A 16657-nucleotide genomic window follows, 5' to 3' on the forward strand; every position below is an offset into this window, starting at 1 on the left:
TTATTTGCATTAGCTATCTTTGTTGTCTGAGAAAGGCAGAAAATCTCACCTATGGCAAAAAATTACACATAATGGTCAGCGTGTCTTCTATCTATAGCAGGAAGTTATCCCAAGGGTGCAGATCGCTTTTATTTGTGTCACTGTCTCAAAAGCTTGTATGCACATGGCTTTCACCTCACACAAAATAGGAGTTTTTATGTTTCCAAGCACATAGTAGATAGGAAGGAAGCATTTTGAGCTCCTATAAGAAAAAGGCACCAAGCAATTTAAAAGATACTAGTACCGAGATGGAACAGAGACTCCTCTTAGTGGCCTGCAGGCCTCCACAAGCATGAAAAGAAAGAAAATCTCAAGGGAAATTCCAGGTAGCTAGCCAGCCTTGAGAAATAAATAAACAACTTGATAAGCAAGAAGGTAATAGTAACAAAAAATAGCCAAGGAAGCTAGAATCATGGGCGTTTGGTTCCCCATGGAAACTAAGATGACATCTTTTTTTTTTTTTTTTAATTTGAGACGGTGTCCCTCTGTTGCCCAGGCTGGAGTACAGTGGCACCATCTCAGCTCACTGCAGCCTCTGCCTCCCAGATTCAAGCTATTCTCCTGCCTCAGCCACCCAAGTAGCTGGGATTACAGGTGTGCACCACCACACCAGGCTAATTTTTGTATTTTTAGTCCAGATGGGGTTTTGCCATGTTGGCCAGGATGGTCTCAAACTCCTGGCCTCAAGTAATCCACCTGCCTCAGTCTCCTAAAGTGCTGGGATTACAGGCATGAGCCACTGCACCCAGCCACCCCTGCCTTTAAAAACCCTTACCTGTAAGATCAAGACTTAAGCATGAGCTGCCTGATCCTCCTTGGTTGGTAACTAGCAGTTAAACACCTTCCTCCCACTTCAAACCTCAATGTGGATATCTGGTCTTATTGTGCCAGACAAGCAGGCCCCAGCTGGGTTCAATAACAATATGGATGATCATCTCAGGTGACCTTTTGCAAATACATACCTGGCATCCTAATTTCTCAGAAACATTTGAAGGGTTTTTTGGGAGAGTAGAGGGATGTGGGGTGTGTATTTGTATGTGCGTAATTTTCATTTCAGCTGCATGGATTTACACAATTTAAAACACCAGCATGAAAAGACCTCAGTGGGCCAGGTACGGTGGCTCATGCCTATAATCCCAGCAGTTTGGGAAGCCAAGGTGGATGGATCACCTGAGGTCAGGAGTTTAAGACCAGCCTGTCCAACCTAGTGAAACCCCACCTCTACTAAAAATACAAAATTAGCAGGGCATGGTGGCATGTGCCTGTAATCCCAGCTATTTGGGAGGCTGAGACAGGAGAATCGCTTGAACTCAGGAGGTGGAGGTTGCAGTGAGTGAAGATTGCACCATTGCACTCCAGCTTGGACAATAAGAGAAAAACTCCATCTCAAAAAAAAGAAGAAAAAGACCCCAGTGAATGTTACAGATATCAGCACCTGCCGCATGGCCATGGGACACATGGGGATAATTCATGAAAATCATCAAGCAGTCTTGCCCCAAGTATCTGTCCAGTAGACCCTCTCTTTAAGATTGTACTGGATATGGCCAGGTGAGGTGGCTCACGCCTGTAATCCCAGCACTTTGGGAGGCTGAAGTGGGCAGATTGCTTGAGGCCAGTAGTTCAAGACCAGCCTGGCCAACATGGTGAAACCCCATCTCTACTAAAAATACAAAGAATTAGTTAGGTGTGGTCTCAGATATCTGTAATCCCAGCTACTCAGGAGGCTGAGGCAAGAGAATTGCTTGAACCAGGAGGCAGAGGTTGCAGTGAGCTGAGATCCGGCCATTGCACTCCAGCCTAGGCAACAAGAATGAAACTTTGTTTCAAAACAACAACAAAAAGAAAACACAATAATTTATGGAAAAATAAAATTTAAAAACACATAAAAATAAAAAAATAAAGATTGTGCTGTTTGTATCTTGGACAAGTGATCTCTTCCATCCTACGTCATCAAAGAAGGCCCCTCAGCTGCATAAACTTGTTTAATGAATGAATCACTGAGATGATTAATCAAGAAATAGGAATGACAGTGGTTCCAAATGTGCCTCTATTTTTTGATAGCATGAGAATATTCCTGGCTAAGTAAAAGGGTAGTTGTAACTACTGTTGTAAATCACGCAGACTTTTAGCAGGTTGTTTAAAGCAGGATGGAAAGTTCAGCCAGTCAAAGCACCAGGCTGGTTCTCTATTCCACACCTCATAAAATGAACCTAAGTTACCTTTGTAAGAAAGCAGCTTAGACCATACAATGCCAGAGTCCCGGGGGAAGAGAGAAAATGTGAAAAGCAAACTATAGGCTTTAAAAAATGCAAATCCAGCTTATGTTTGGATTCAACTATTTTAAAATATGTCCTCTCAGCCCACTAGCCACTCCACTTGGAAGGAGACTTAATTTATGTCCAAGGAGTGGCAGAATTCATTCAGAATCATCGTCTTCTTATTCAGCCTCATGGCTCTAAAAATTGCCTCTGGGTACTTGCCTAAAATAACTTTTTAGAGTCTGTACTCCAATAAAGAGTCCTTTGCTGAAACTTGAATCAAATGCTCATTTATTACCCTTACCTCTTTATCAATTAAAAAACATGTTATAAAAGCACATTCTTTATAAGAGGAAAGACATAGAAGTTATTCTCCTTGCTGTGCTCATGGCACAATTTTTCCAAAATGAAAGGAAACAACACACGTGTCCCTAGTGGGGAAAATGTGCCTGTATCATGGCGCAGCTCTATGAAATATTACTACCTGATTGGAATCAGACAGAAACCGATGGGTCAGGGGTAATAACTTCCCTTTGCAAGCATCAGCTCTGAATACCATGGAGGTAAAAGTGATTAAGAGACTGGGCCAAGAACTAGAAAATTATGTTTTTATTCAGTGTTTAAAATTGAACTTTCTCTAGGTAAAAGGAATCTCTATCTGCTTTAGAATTGGGATGATCACAAAGGTGCTGGCTGAAACGGTTTATTCCTAAAGCTCCTCTTCTTGAAAAAATATTTATTTAAGAGATCAAAACCTGTGAGCGCATCATCAGCTTTCCATTCTTCTCAGCACATGGCTATTGAAGACCCAGCCAGCTCCCAAATAGAGGCATGGAGACATGTGATGTCACAGTCTGGCATGCACAGCCTCCCCACCCCACGCATGCGTGCACTCATAAAGAATGGAAACGTCTCTTAAAATTGTGCACTTAAGCATGTTTTGTAAGGTTCTGTGGTTGCATCCCCAGAGACGGAAGACAAGGAAAACCTGGACTGCAGAGGGAAAAAAGAGGTGACAGCAGAGAGGTCTACTCTCCCTAATCAGTAGTTTTTGGTCTCTAAAAGCAATGAGCCAGCCAAGAAACAAATGAAAACAGAAATCTATTGATTAGAAACCTTTTAAAAGAGGTCTTATGTTAAATCTCTGATCCATCTAAAATAGCAACATTCTGTTGTGTTAGACTCAGCACAACTTTGTCCCTCAAGTGGGGACAATCCATCAGTAAACACCTAATTCTGCGTGACACATATGTACCTCCTGCTACAACCAGGGTTGACGGCTAGAGGTCAGAGAAGTTGAGATTTCTACATGTAGAAAGTCTATAGTCTAGCATGGAAGATGTCTTAGTCCATTCAGACCGCCATAACAAAATACCATAGACAGGATAATTTACAAACAACAGACATGTATTTATTTGTTTGTTTATTTATTTATTTTTTGAGTCTTACTCTGTCACCCAGGCTGGAGTGCAGTGGTACAATCTCCACTCACTGCAACCTCTGCCTCCCAGGTTCAAGCGATTCTCCTGCCTCAGCCTCCCTAGTAGCTGGGATTACAGGTGTCTACCACAATACCTGGCGAATATTTGTATTTTTAGTAGAGATGGGGTTTCACAATGTTGGTCAGGCGGGTCTTGAACTCCTGACCACAAATTATCCTCCCACCTCGGCCTCCCAAAGTGCTGGAATTACAGGCATGAGCCACCACACCTGGCCTATTTATTTATTTATTTAGAGGCAGAGTTTCACTCTGTCACCCAGGTTCAGATGCGGTGGCATGATCATGGCTTACTGTAGCCTCAAACTCCCAGGCTTCAGTGACCCTCCTCATCTTAGTAGCTGGGACCACAGTCACATGCTACCACACCCAACTTTTTAATTTTGTTGAGATGGAGGTCTTACCATATTGCCCAGGTTGATCTCAAACTTCTAGACTCAAGTGAGCCACCCACCTTGGCCTCCCAAAGTGCTGGGATTACAGGTGTGAGCCACTGAGCCTGGCCTATTTCTTCTTATTTTTTGAGATGGGGTTTCACTCTGTTGCCAGAGTGGAATAGAGTGGTACAATCACAACTCACTGCAGTCTTAAATTCCTGAGCTCATGCAATCCTCCCACTTCAGCCTACTGAGTAGCTGGGACTACAGATGTGAACCACCATACTTGGCTAATTTTTTACTTTTTTGTAGAGAGAGTTCTCGCTATGTTGCCCAGGTGGGCCTCAAACCTCTGGACTCAAGTGATCCTCCTACCTTGGCCTCCCAAAGTGCTGGGACTACAGGTGTGAGCCACTGCGTCTGGGCTCCAGAATAATGAGATTTATTTCTCATGGTTCTGAGACTGGGGAGTCCAATCTGTGGATTGGACTGAGGTGCTGGCAGATGCAATGTCTGGAGAAAGCCCTCTTCCTGGTTCATAGAGTCTTCTTGCTGTGTCCTCACCTGTGGGAAGGGGCTAACAAGCTCTCCGGAGTCTCTTTTATAAGGACCCTCAGACCATTCATAAAGACCCCACTCTTATGGCCTAATCAAGTCCCAGAGGCCTCACCTCCTAATATCCCAGTGCTATCACCCTGGGGGTTAGGATTTTATATATGAGTTTTGGGGAGACACAAACATTCAGACCATAGCAGGAAGCAAAAGGAATATGTGAAATAATTAACAAACGATGCCAGATAATATATGATAAAAAGTGGAATTACAAACCAGGCATGGTGGCTCCTGCCTGTAATCCCAGCACTTTGGGAGGCAGAGGCAAGTGGATCACTTGAGCCCAGGAGTTCGAGGCTGCAGTGAATTATGACTGCACTGTAGCATGGGTGACAGAGCAAGATACCGTCTCTTTAAAAAAAAAAAAGTGTAATTGTGTGAGCATCACAAGGCGTTGCAGACTCCACTGGGGTGTATTGCACGCTGGGTTACTCAGGAAGCCAACTCTGGGGAGGAGATCAGGGCACAGGAAGTTACCAGGGAGGGCTCTCAGTGCCAACACCTGTCAGGAAAAGGAAGGACTTAGGACTGGTCAGATGGAGCTGAGCAGCCTGCTGTGTGGGGGAAGCTCTGAAGATGGGATGTCTCTTTAAAACTGTCCCACGCTGGGCCTATAAACACCTCCACACATTCCCTCCAGTAACTGAATGCCCAGGCAGGAGTGTGACATGGGACAATAGGTGACTCCTTGGGCAGAGGCCATTCCCAGTCCACCACTGACCACTGGTGGCTCTCACTCAGCGGACAGCAGGCCCAGCAGCTGGGGATATACATTCTCCATCCCTGAAGGAGAAATCTGGGCAGGGTAGCACCGCATCTGCAGAATGGCTTCACACCACAATGTCCCATCTCTGGGAAGGGTCCCCACTCACAAGGAAACGCCCTCCACGGCCCCAGCTCCCACACCCACCTCTCCCAGCCTGCATCCAACAGGTGCCTCATCTCTAGAGGCAATCACCTGACTCAGGCCTAAACATTCCAATTTTCTCCTGGTACTTGAAACTTGGCATGGATACAGAAAGTAGCAGTTATTGAAGCAGAGGTGGTGCCCTAAAGAGAAAGTCTAAATGTTTCTGCAGCTGAAATCCCTGGAGGGCCTCTCTGGCTGCCAACTGGAAGCCAGGGTTCCGGTTCTCCCTTCAGTTCTGTGAGGAGCCACAGGGCCTTCCTAGGAAATATATGTTTTGGCCTGTATCCCAGAACTGGATTTTATTGGTTGCAAAAAAGATTACCCTAATTAGTAAACAAGGATTACAAGGAGGACTGAAGAATCTATTATTATGTGACTTTTGTATGTGTAATGTCTAGGTTTCCTTCAAGACTCAGTCCCGTGAAGGCAAAGACCAGCCTGCCTTATTTACTTTGGGGTTCTCACTAAGCATGGTGATTGACATAGCATGAGCATCCAGCAAATATTTGTTCTGTGTTGGTACTCAGAAACCAATATCCCAAAATACATCATGTTGACATGCTAAACTGAAGAAGTCTCAAGGTCTCTCTGGCCTCCCCTGACCACCACCATCACCATCTCTTCCAAAGAGTTAAAGTTCCTTTATCCAGGCCCATCAAGAACAATTTGTTTTTTCTTCCCCTCCCTGTAAGACCGGAGAAGGTAACCACACCTGAGCCACCCTATCACTGTCAAAGAGAAGTATTTACAAGTTAATCTCCGTTCCCAGATCCATCTTTTCTCCCTAGTAATCCCCTCAACAGAATTTCTCTTCTACCTTCTTCCATCGTCTGTTTTGTCAGTGAAACGGCCTCTTGTCTGGAGTAACACCCCAAGTCCGTTGTGCCATGGCCACAGAGAACGAGGACGCAGACACAGGAAGAGTAAGCTTGAAAGCGAAAGTTCAATAAGCGAAAAGAAAGAATAGCTCTCTGCTGCAGAGTGGGGGGGGGTGCGGTGGGGTCCCAAAAAATGCCAGCTCTGCGGTGAGATGCAGGGGGGTTTATAGACGAGCTGGTGAGGAGGCCATGTCTGATTTACATAGGGTGTGCCATTTGCATAGGGCACCAATTTCTGGTAGCCCCGTTCTGATCTTTTATTTTGCAGGCAGGTCCTCTGCCTGAGCTGCACCGTGCTGCCCATTCCTTTACTGTACACATGGTAAAAGTAAAGAGGGAAGATTCTTCTGGTTCAGTTCTGAGTACCAACACTGAACCAGTAAAAAGGGAAGATGGAGCCTCCATGCTGGACATCCCAATAGCCCTTTGCTATTGGCACAGCTGCTGGCATTCCCCCATGCAAACTTCCAGCTTCCTTATTCATGTTTGCAGCTCAATTTTTTAGACTGCTCTTTGATAGAAATGATTTTGGGGGCTGATTTTTGTTAGAAGGGACACTCTGCTGAGGACTCGGTTGCCCTCACTATCTGCCTGAATAATTTCTTTCTACCTCCTGTATCATCAGGATCCAACCCTCCATTCTTCCTGTAGCCTCAAGATGGTATATAAACTTTTGTACCTCACTAGTGGGCTGTTTCCATTCTGAAGTCTCTGTGTTTACACATTAAATAAATTTGTATGCCTTTTCTCCCGTTACTCAATCTCCCCCACGTCTGTGATTTTTTTGAGATGGCATTTCTCTCTTGTTTTCCAGGCTGGAGTACAATGGTGTGATCTCGGCTCACCGCAACCTCTGCCTCCCAGGTTCAAGTGATTTTAAAGAGACAGAAGTTATAGGCAAAAACATAAATCAATATATGGAAAGTACACATTGGTTCGGCCCAGAAAGGCAGGACATTTGAGGGGGAAATGCTTAGAGGTCATGGTTGGATTCAAAGACTTTCTGACTGGCCATTGGTTGAAAGAGTTAAGCTTTGCCTAAAGAGTTGAAGTTAGAAGGCCAGGTGTGGTGGCTCACGCCTATAATCCCAGCACTTTGGATTACCTGCAATCAGGAGTTTGGACCAGCCTGGCCAACAGAGTGAAACCCTGTTTCTACTAAAGATACAAAAAATTAGCTGGGCATGATGACACGTGCCTGTAATCCCAGCTACTCAGGAGGCTGAGGCAGGAGAATCACTTGAACCCCGGAGGCAGAGGTTGTGGTAAGTCAAGATGGTACCACTGCACTCCAGCCTGGTGACAGTTGAGACTCTGTCTCAAGAAAAAAAAGAGTTGAAGTCAGAAAGAAATGCTTGAGTTAAGATAAGAGAGGTTGTGGAAGCCAAGGTTCTTGTTATGTACATGAAACCTCTAAGTAGAAGGCTTCAGAGAGAATAGATGGTAAATATCTCCTTTTGGATCTTAAAAGGTGTCAGAGTCTTAGTTAAATCTCCCTTCAATCAGGGAAAGACCTAGAAAGGGAGAGTGATTCTCTACAGAATGTGAATTTACTCCACAAGAGATGGTATTGCAGAGCCATTTCAAAATAATGTCAAAGAAATATACTTTTGGGCCGGGAGCAATGGCTCATACCTGTAAATCTCAGCACTTTGCGAGACCAAGGTGGGTGGATCACTTGAGGTCAGGAGTTCAAGACCAGACCAGCCAACATGGTAAAACCTTGTTTCCACTAAAAACACAAAAATTAGCCAGGCATGGTGGTGTGCCTGTAATCCCAGCTACTTAGAAGGCTGAGGCAGGAGGGCTTGAACTCAGTGAGGGTAGCGGAAGTTTCAGTGAGCTGAGATTGCACCACTGTACTCCAGTCTGGGCAACAGAGTGAAACTTGGTCTCAAAAAAAACAAAAACAAATATACTTTGATATTCAGTGGCTGGGCTCCTGATTAAACCCACCCTTAGGCCTGAAACCATGGCCCTAAGTGAAAATAGCTGACCCCATTTTTCCCCCCAAAAGTTGCTTTTTTTGGCCTGCCATGCCCCTATCCTGTGCCCATAAAAAGACTTCAGCTGGCACAGCAACATAAGTAGCTAACCAGTGGGGATCCAAAGTGCTGAGTACTGGAGACAATGGATAGACACAGCTAACTTCACACAGTGTGGCTGCAGGGAAACATCACCTTTTTCCCATACCAGCTAACTTCGCAGTGTGGCTTCAGGGCAGGAAAAGATCACCTTCTTCCCACACCATACCGTTTCCAACTCCCCGTTCCGCTGAGAGCCACATCCATTGCCCATTAAATCCTCCACATACACTATCCTTCCATCTGTTCCAGTGACCTGATTCTCCCTGGACAGCAGACAAGAACCCAGGTGCCAAGAGGGCAGAGGCTTAGATGCTGCAGCGGGACCACACAGAGCCTGATCCTGCCAGAGAGTAGTGACCAGCCAGTTCTAGTGTCCGTTCCCTCTGGTTCCAGCATTTGCTTGTTCACATGCTCCCTCTCATAAGGCCAGGAGCGGGCTTAGTGAAACCAGTCACTCCAGTTCCCACCCATGAAGGTGGTCAATGTCAAGGGAACTAGCCTGTCTCACTTTGGGATAAAATACTTTTATTTCCTCTAAGTCCTGTTATTTGTCTTGTGATGCTATACCAGAGTCAGGTTGGAATTTGTTATCTTATTGCTATAATGAGTCTGTTTTATCAGTCTTATGATCTCTATTTTAATGTTAATGCTGGTCAGTTGTGTTTAACTCCAAAAGGAAGGAGATATAATGAGGCATGTCCAACTTCCCTTCCCATCATGGCCTGAACTAGTTCTTTAGGTTTCTTTGGGATCCCCGTGGCAAAGAGGGGGGCCCATTTAGTTGGTTGGAGGACTTAGTGTTTTATTCTGGGTTTATACATGGAAGAATATAGTTAAGCAGAGAAAGGGAACCTGCAAGGAAGCAAGTGGCATGAAGAAACCAGCAAAGGAGGCCAGCCTGTTGGCAGTGGAGGGTGTGAATTTTGGATTAGGACAGATTGTACAGACTATTGAAACCCATAGAGAGCAAGGTAGATTTCATGTGGTGGGAAGACATTGCTAGGTCACTGTTCAAAGGAGAACTGGATTCCTCATCAGCTTCCTTTCTCCTACTGAAAATTCAGACTGAGCGACAATCTCATGCCAAAACCTGTTAGAAATTTCCATCCGTTGTTATTGCCAATTGAGCTGAGTTAAGAAAAATCTAACCAGAGCCAGACCGAAAAAAGTCATAAGATATATTATACCTCCCTCTGAGTCTACTTCCTGTCTCAGAATGGAGGGTGTGTGGCTACCAAAATACTGAATAATAAACTGTGGAACAGTCAGAGTAAGATCCCCATGTGTAGCCCATCTCTCTGCCAGAAAACTCAGGGAAAGAAAGAAGGCTGGTGAGCAGTGAGGTACTGCATCCTGGAAGGCTTAAACTCCACAGGAAAAATTCCATAGGTTGTAGGGGACCAAAACTATGCACCCCAAAATATGACTGTAGAAGACCAAAATACATCACCCAAAAAATTCCCTCTTTGGCTAAGGATGAGTTTGAGAAACTGCAAACCCAAGAGATATTCTGAAAACAGTAGAAGTTACCCTTTTATAAGGGAACTTTACATCTGTATATTTCCCTTACAAAAGAATCTCCTCTTTTTTTTTTTTTTTTTTTAGGAGACAGAGTTTTGCTCTTGTTGCCCAGGCTGGAGTGCAATGGCACAGTCTTGGCTCACCATAACCTCCGCCTCCTGGATTCGAGCGATTCTCCTGCCTCAGCCTCCTGAGTAGCTGGAATTACAGGCATGTGCCACCACGCTTGGCTAGTTTTGTATTTTTAGTAGAAACAGGGTTTCTTTATGTTGGTCAAGCTGGTCTCAAACTCCTGGTCTCAGGTGATCTGCCTGCCTCAGCCTCCCAAAGTGCTGGATTACAGGTGTGAGCCACTATGCCTGGCTGGGAATCTCCATTTTTAAGGATATCCATCTGTACCAGGAAGAGAAGGATGACTCTTAATCACAAGAGACTCTTATCACTATGAGATAGGATTATTCCCTTGACCTTGATCCCCTTTGTGGCAGGAACTAGAGTGGCTCATTTCACCAAGCCCGCAGTCCATGGACGGCTAAGTGTTAATAGCTCAGTGAAGGGTCAGGGCAAGATCCTCCTGCACCTGCCCTTTTGACACCCGAGTTCTTGTTCGGTGTCCAGGAAGAATCAGGTCACACGAACTGTTTGAAAGATGATGAATGCAGAGAACTTTATTGAGCAGTGAAAGTGGCTCTTGGTGGAAGGGAAGCTGGAAATGGGATAGTGTGGGAAGAAAGTGATCTTTCCCTGAAGCCCAGCTGTCTCTGGCCGGGCTTCCCTCCAAACCTGCACTGTCTGAAGTTAGCTGCATTTATCTATAGTCTCCAACACTCAGAGAAGCCTCTACTCATCACTCAACCACTTGCATCCTTGAGGCTCAGCAGCTTGTTTTCCTGCTGGTCAGCTGCTGTGTTGTTCTGTTCTTTTCTTTCTTTCTTTCTGCCAGCTGGTATGGTTTTTATTGGCACAGAATAGGGGGCAAGGTAGGCCAAAAAGGCAATCATTTGGGTGAAAAATGGGGCGAAGTTTCCAGGCTTGAGGGTGGAGTTTAGCCAGGAGACCAGCCCTACTATATCATGGTTAGCCATTTTCACTTAGGGTTGAATCAAGGTTCCAGGCTTGAGGATGGAGTTGAGCCAGGATCCTAGACATTCTGTAGTAACTGGAGGAGGAGGCATCAACCTAAATCTGCATAACAAACTTTTCTCTTGTTTACCATAATTTTTCTCATCACTTCCCCATTTGCCTTCCCCTGCACTGTTTCCATAGATAATGGTATTTAATCCTGAATTCAAAGGCACCTCTTTGAGACTGTACTCATTTCTCTGGACATCACCTGTGTATATATGAGGTATACATGTTAATAAGCTTCTGTTTGTTTTTCTCTTGTTACTCTGTCTTTTGTTTACAAGGGTCTATCCCAGCTAAGTACTATGAGAGTAACAGGGTTCAGGGACATGCTACCCCAAAATATGATACCTTGGCATTTGAGAAAACAGCAGAAGCAAGAAGACCTTCTGCCCTTCTCTCCTGAAGCAGTTCATGAAAGAATTCTCTGAACTTCCCAAAATAGGTCATTCCAGAAGGGTCCTTCCTATATTCAGATGAAAGGAATGAAGACACAGAGACACAAAGAAAAATCTGAACAAACAAGGCTTACAAATTTTTCCCCAATCTCTTACCATCAGACCATACCCACTTTGTCCAGTCACACTTCTGTAACAGTGGAGGGAGTCTTAGCATGACTGACTCCATTTTGTCTCTGGCCACCCCCTCCACCACAATAATATCCTTTAGGTGCCAAACCTTCTGCTTACCTTTGCATGTATACCATCTAATTATAGGAGGAGTTTGGTTTATAGTTCAACTTTAGAAAAAAACGATAGTAGTCCCTTTCCCAAAACTAACCCAAGAGGAGATAAGGATATACATACAAATAAAAATGTTATGTTAAAGATTTATAGAAACATTGTGACCTGACCCAGGACAAAGAAGTTTTCCAACCTTCTCGGACCCTTGCTGGTGCCCAGATACCTGTGGTCATCAGTTACCTCTCTTTACCACAACCAACCTTCTCTTCCCCCTGCCCTTACAATGGTTTTTTTTTTTTTTTTTTGAGACAGAGTCATGTTCTGTCACCCAGGCTGGAGTACAGTGGTGCAATCTCACTCACTGAAACCTCCACCATCTCTGGGTTCAAACAATTCTGCCTCAGCCTCCCAAGTAGTTGGGATTACAGGCATTCATCACAATGCCCAGCTAATTTTTGTACTTTTAGTAGAGATGGGGTTTCACCATATTGGCCAGGCTGGTCTCGAACTCATGACCTCAAGTGATCCGCCTGCATTGACCTCCCAAAGTGCTGGGATTACAGGTATGAGCCACCACACCCTGCCAAGATGGTTTTTTAGAACACTAATCCGCCATCTTCTCAGTTTTCTGGCTCTCAGAACAAAGTTGTTTTCCTTACCCCTTTTTGGCATCGAAATGGTTGGGATCAGTTTCGTGGAAGACAATTTTTCCACAGATTTGGAGGGGGTGGATGGCTTCAGGATCAAACTGCTCCACCTCAGATTATCAAGAATTAGTTAGATTCTCACATAAGGAGCAAGAGACCTACATCCCTCACATGCACAATTCACAATAGGGTTTGTGCTCCTGTGAGAATCTAATGCAGCTTCTGATCTGATAGGCAGAGCTCAGATGGTGTACTAGTCTGTTTTTATGCTGCTGATACAGACATAGCCTAGACTGGGTAATGTATAAAGAAAAATAGGTTTAATGGACTCGCAATTCCTTGTGGCTGGGGAGGCCTCGCAATCATGACGGAAGGCAAAAGGCATGTCTTACATGATGGCAGACAGGAGCAAAAAAAGAGAGACAAGAGCCAAAAAGAGCCAAGCGAAAGTGGTTTCCTCTTATAAAACTGTTAAATCTCATGAGACTTATTCACTACCACCAGAACACCATGGGGGAAACCACCCCCACGATTCAATTACCTCCCACCAGGTCCCTCCCACAACATGTGGGAATTATGGGAGCTGCAATTCAAGATGAGATTTGGGTGGGGACACAGCCAAATCATATCAGGTGGTAATGTTCCCTCACCCACAGCCCGTCTCCTGCTGTGTGGCCTGGTACCCAAGAGGCCATGCACCAGCACCTGTCCAATAGCCAAGAGGCTGGAGACCCCTGAGTTAGAGAAAAGAAGACTCCTGCTCGCAGTCTGTCATGGAGATTGCAATCTGCCCTGGAGATTGTGGTCCTCTCTGGGGATTACATTTCACCCTGAGGGTTGCAGCTGATGATTAAAAAAATTCAAAGAATGTGTCTGGGGGTGGTTAGGAAGCCCTCCTATCTCAGTACTGTAAGAGCCCTCCCATGAATCGTTTTAGGGCATGAGTAGGGGGCTGAGCATATCAATCTGCCCCCATCAATAGCTCTAAGAAGTATATAATGAATAGCGCCAAGGGCAATGAATACTTTAGTGTGTTAGCAATCATCAAGTGTAAACAGATTTACCTTTCCTCTGAAGCTCATAAAAGGGAGGAGGAAAAAGGGTGAGGCCTGTAAAATCACACTTAGACAAAAGAAAAGGGAAAAATACACAGAAGTTTACAGAAAAGGCCTGCAACTGAAAATGATCCCATGAAGGATCTGGGTGGGGAAAGTTAGATATCCTTAATACAGTCAAGACAAGAAACTGTATGTGATCAACTTGGAGAAGTAACAAATATTATAAAGTGAAAACACAGCTGGGCGCAGTGGCTCACACCTGTAATCCCAGCACTTTGGGAGGCTGAGGCAGGCAGATCACTTGAGTTCAAACGTTTGAGACCAACCTAGCCAATACAGTAAAACCCTGTCTCTACAAAAAATACAAAAATTAGCTGGGCATAATGGCAGATGCCTGTAATCCCAGCTACTCGGGAGGCTGAAACAGGAGAATCACTTGAACCCAGGAGGCGAAGGTTGCAGTGAGCTGAGATTACACCGCTTGCCACTACACTCCAATCTGGGTGATAGAGCAAGACACTGTCTCAAAAAAAAAAAAAAAAAAAAAAGAGGGAGAGAAAACAGGTTAAAATGAAAGCAAAAAAAAAAAAATCAGATTAGTTGATGCTCTTTCCTTGCAAATAAGTAAATAAAGAAAAATGGAAGCAGGAGAAGAGAAGGGATTTATTGCAAGAATATGAGGTGATTTTCAGGCTTCAGGGGCAGCCACAGAGCAGGGCCAGAGCTAGAGCACTGTGGGGAAGGGGGTGGGTGTTCTCTCTGAGCTTTCTCTGTCCTGCTTTCTCACCAACAATGGATATGATGAATATCTTTCATTTCAGTCCCAGTGATAGGAGAAACAGTGGTATCTCATTTTAATATGTATTTCTTTGATTCTTAGGGAAGTTGAGCATGTTTTCATGTTTATCAGTATTCCCATTCAGCCTAAACAGGAGCGCCTTGAAAAATGAGATGAGAGAATAGAAAAGAATTTTGAAAGAAAAAAAAATTAGAGGCTGCTGTGTTACTCTACCTTTGCAAGAAATGAAGAGTGGTTTATATTGAATACATATTTCAAATAAATTCTGAAGTTCATCAGGTTTCTATTAAAGAAGAGCAATGTGCATATATACAGAGACATTTTAGGTGATGAAATTGCAACCAAGAAAATAAGCACTTGATGTCTAGATATGATAAAGATCAGTTATTCAGCCCTAAACCCAACCTCCCCCACTCACCGAAAAAAAAGTTAAAAAATGGTAAACCTGAAAGGTATTTGATGTCCTATGTCATCTTTACTAAACTGTCTTTGATACTGGGAGACTTTGCCTCCTTCAGGGAAAAAATGTATGGTTCACTTAGCTCTAATTATGGTACAACAGACCCTGCTTAGCTTTGTGGGATACATTCCAAGACCCCCAGTGGATGTCTGAAACCATGGATTGTACTGAACCCTATGTAGATATACTCTGTTTTTTCCTATTCATATAAATCTATGATGTTTAATTTACAAATCAGGCACAGTAAGAGATCAACAATAATAGCTGATAGGGTAAGGCACAGTGGCTCACACCTGTAATCCTACCACTTTGGGAGGCCAAAGCAGGTGGATTACTTGAGGTTAGGAGTTCAAGACCAGTCTGGCCAACATGGTGAAACCCCGTCTCTACTAAAAATACCAAAAAAAATTATCGAGGCAAAGTAGCAGACAGCTGTAATCCTAGCTACTTGGGGAGGCTGAGGCAGAATTACTTGAACCCAGAAGGTGGAGGTTGCAGTGAGCCAAGATTGCACCACTGCACTCCAGCCTGGGCAACAGAGCGAAACCCTATCTCAAAAAAAAAAAAGGCAAGCCTTCTCAGGGTTAATTTCTCAATGGCATAATGAGGAAAAAGCTGAATTATATTGACTGCTCTTCCTCTTAGAATAAAGATGATGTAGGCCAGGCACGGTGGCTCAAGTCTATAATCTCAGCATTTTGGGAAGCTAAGACAGGAGGATTATTTGTGCTCAGGAATTCAAGACCAGCCTGGGCAACATACAGAGAGCCTTTCTCTACAAAAAAATTTAAAAATTAGCCAGGCATGGTGGCCTGCACCTATAGTCCTAGCTACTCAAGAGGCTGAGGTGGAAGGATCACTGCAGTCCAGGAGGCCAAGGCTGACGTAAGCTCTGATTGTGCCATGTGCATTTCAGCCTGGGTGACGGTGCGAGACTATGTCTCAAAAAAAAAATAAAGACGATGTGATTTGCATGTATCTTCAATATTCTTCCAATTGGGTATCACTTTTACAGTATTCTTTTACATACTGTTTTCCCAATTGAGACTATATCTTCACTGTAAAATGTATTATTGACCCTGAGCATGAGAGAGAGGAAAGAGAACAGAAGAAGAGGCTCTCCCCCAGTAAGGACTCCCCCAGCTGGCAGAGCGGTTCACTGGGCCTCCCCCAACCCCGCCCCCGGTGGGAAAGTCATAAACCCAACTGGGTAAAAAGGTCTATCTTAAGGGAATAAGTCAAAGACCGCTAGCATTTCCAAATACTCTGCCAAATGGTTAATTACAATCAGAAAGAAGCATTCTTCACCACTTAATACAAAATTAAGCACCTTGTCTCCCAGAGAAGAGTAGTATAAAACAGCACCCAACTGGCCAGGTGCAGGGGCTCATGTCGGTAATCCCAGCACTTTAGGAGGCCGAGTTGAGGGCATCACTTGAGGTCAGAAGTTCGAGACTAGCCTAGGCAACAGAGTGAAACCCTGTTTCTGCATAAAAATACAAAAATTCGGTGAGTATGGTAGTATATCCCTGTAGTTCCAGCTACTTGAGAGGCTGAGGTGGGAGGATCGCTTGAGCCTGGGAGGTCGAGGCTTCAGTGAGCCAAGATCACACCACTGCATGAGGTATAAACAACACAAATCTCATAACAGACTATTTCCCCCTAGTTCCTCATAGACCACATATTTGGTCTTCATAAGATACTC

The 16657-nt window shown here is 44.4% G+C and overlaps 1 long non-coding RNA gene across 2 annotated transcripts in view; it reads left to right on the forward strand.

Moving 5' to 3' along the window:
- LOC118155270 (uncharacterized) overlaps window positions 1–16657 on the forward strand; it is an 83006-nt gene that overhangs the window by 1841 nt on the left and 64508 nt on the right. The gene's annotated exons all lie outside the window — the stretch shown is intronic.

Source organism: Callithrix jacchus, chromosome 7 (genome assembly GCF_049354715.1).
Source record: "Callithrix jacchus isolate 240 chromosome 7, calJac240_pri, whole genome shotgun sequence".
Lineage (NCBI taxonomy): Eukaryota > Metazoa > Chordata > Mammalia > Primates > Cebidae > Callithrix > Callithrix jacchus.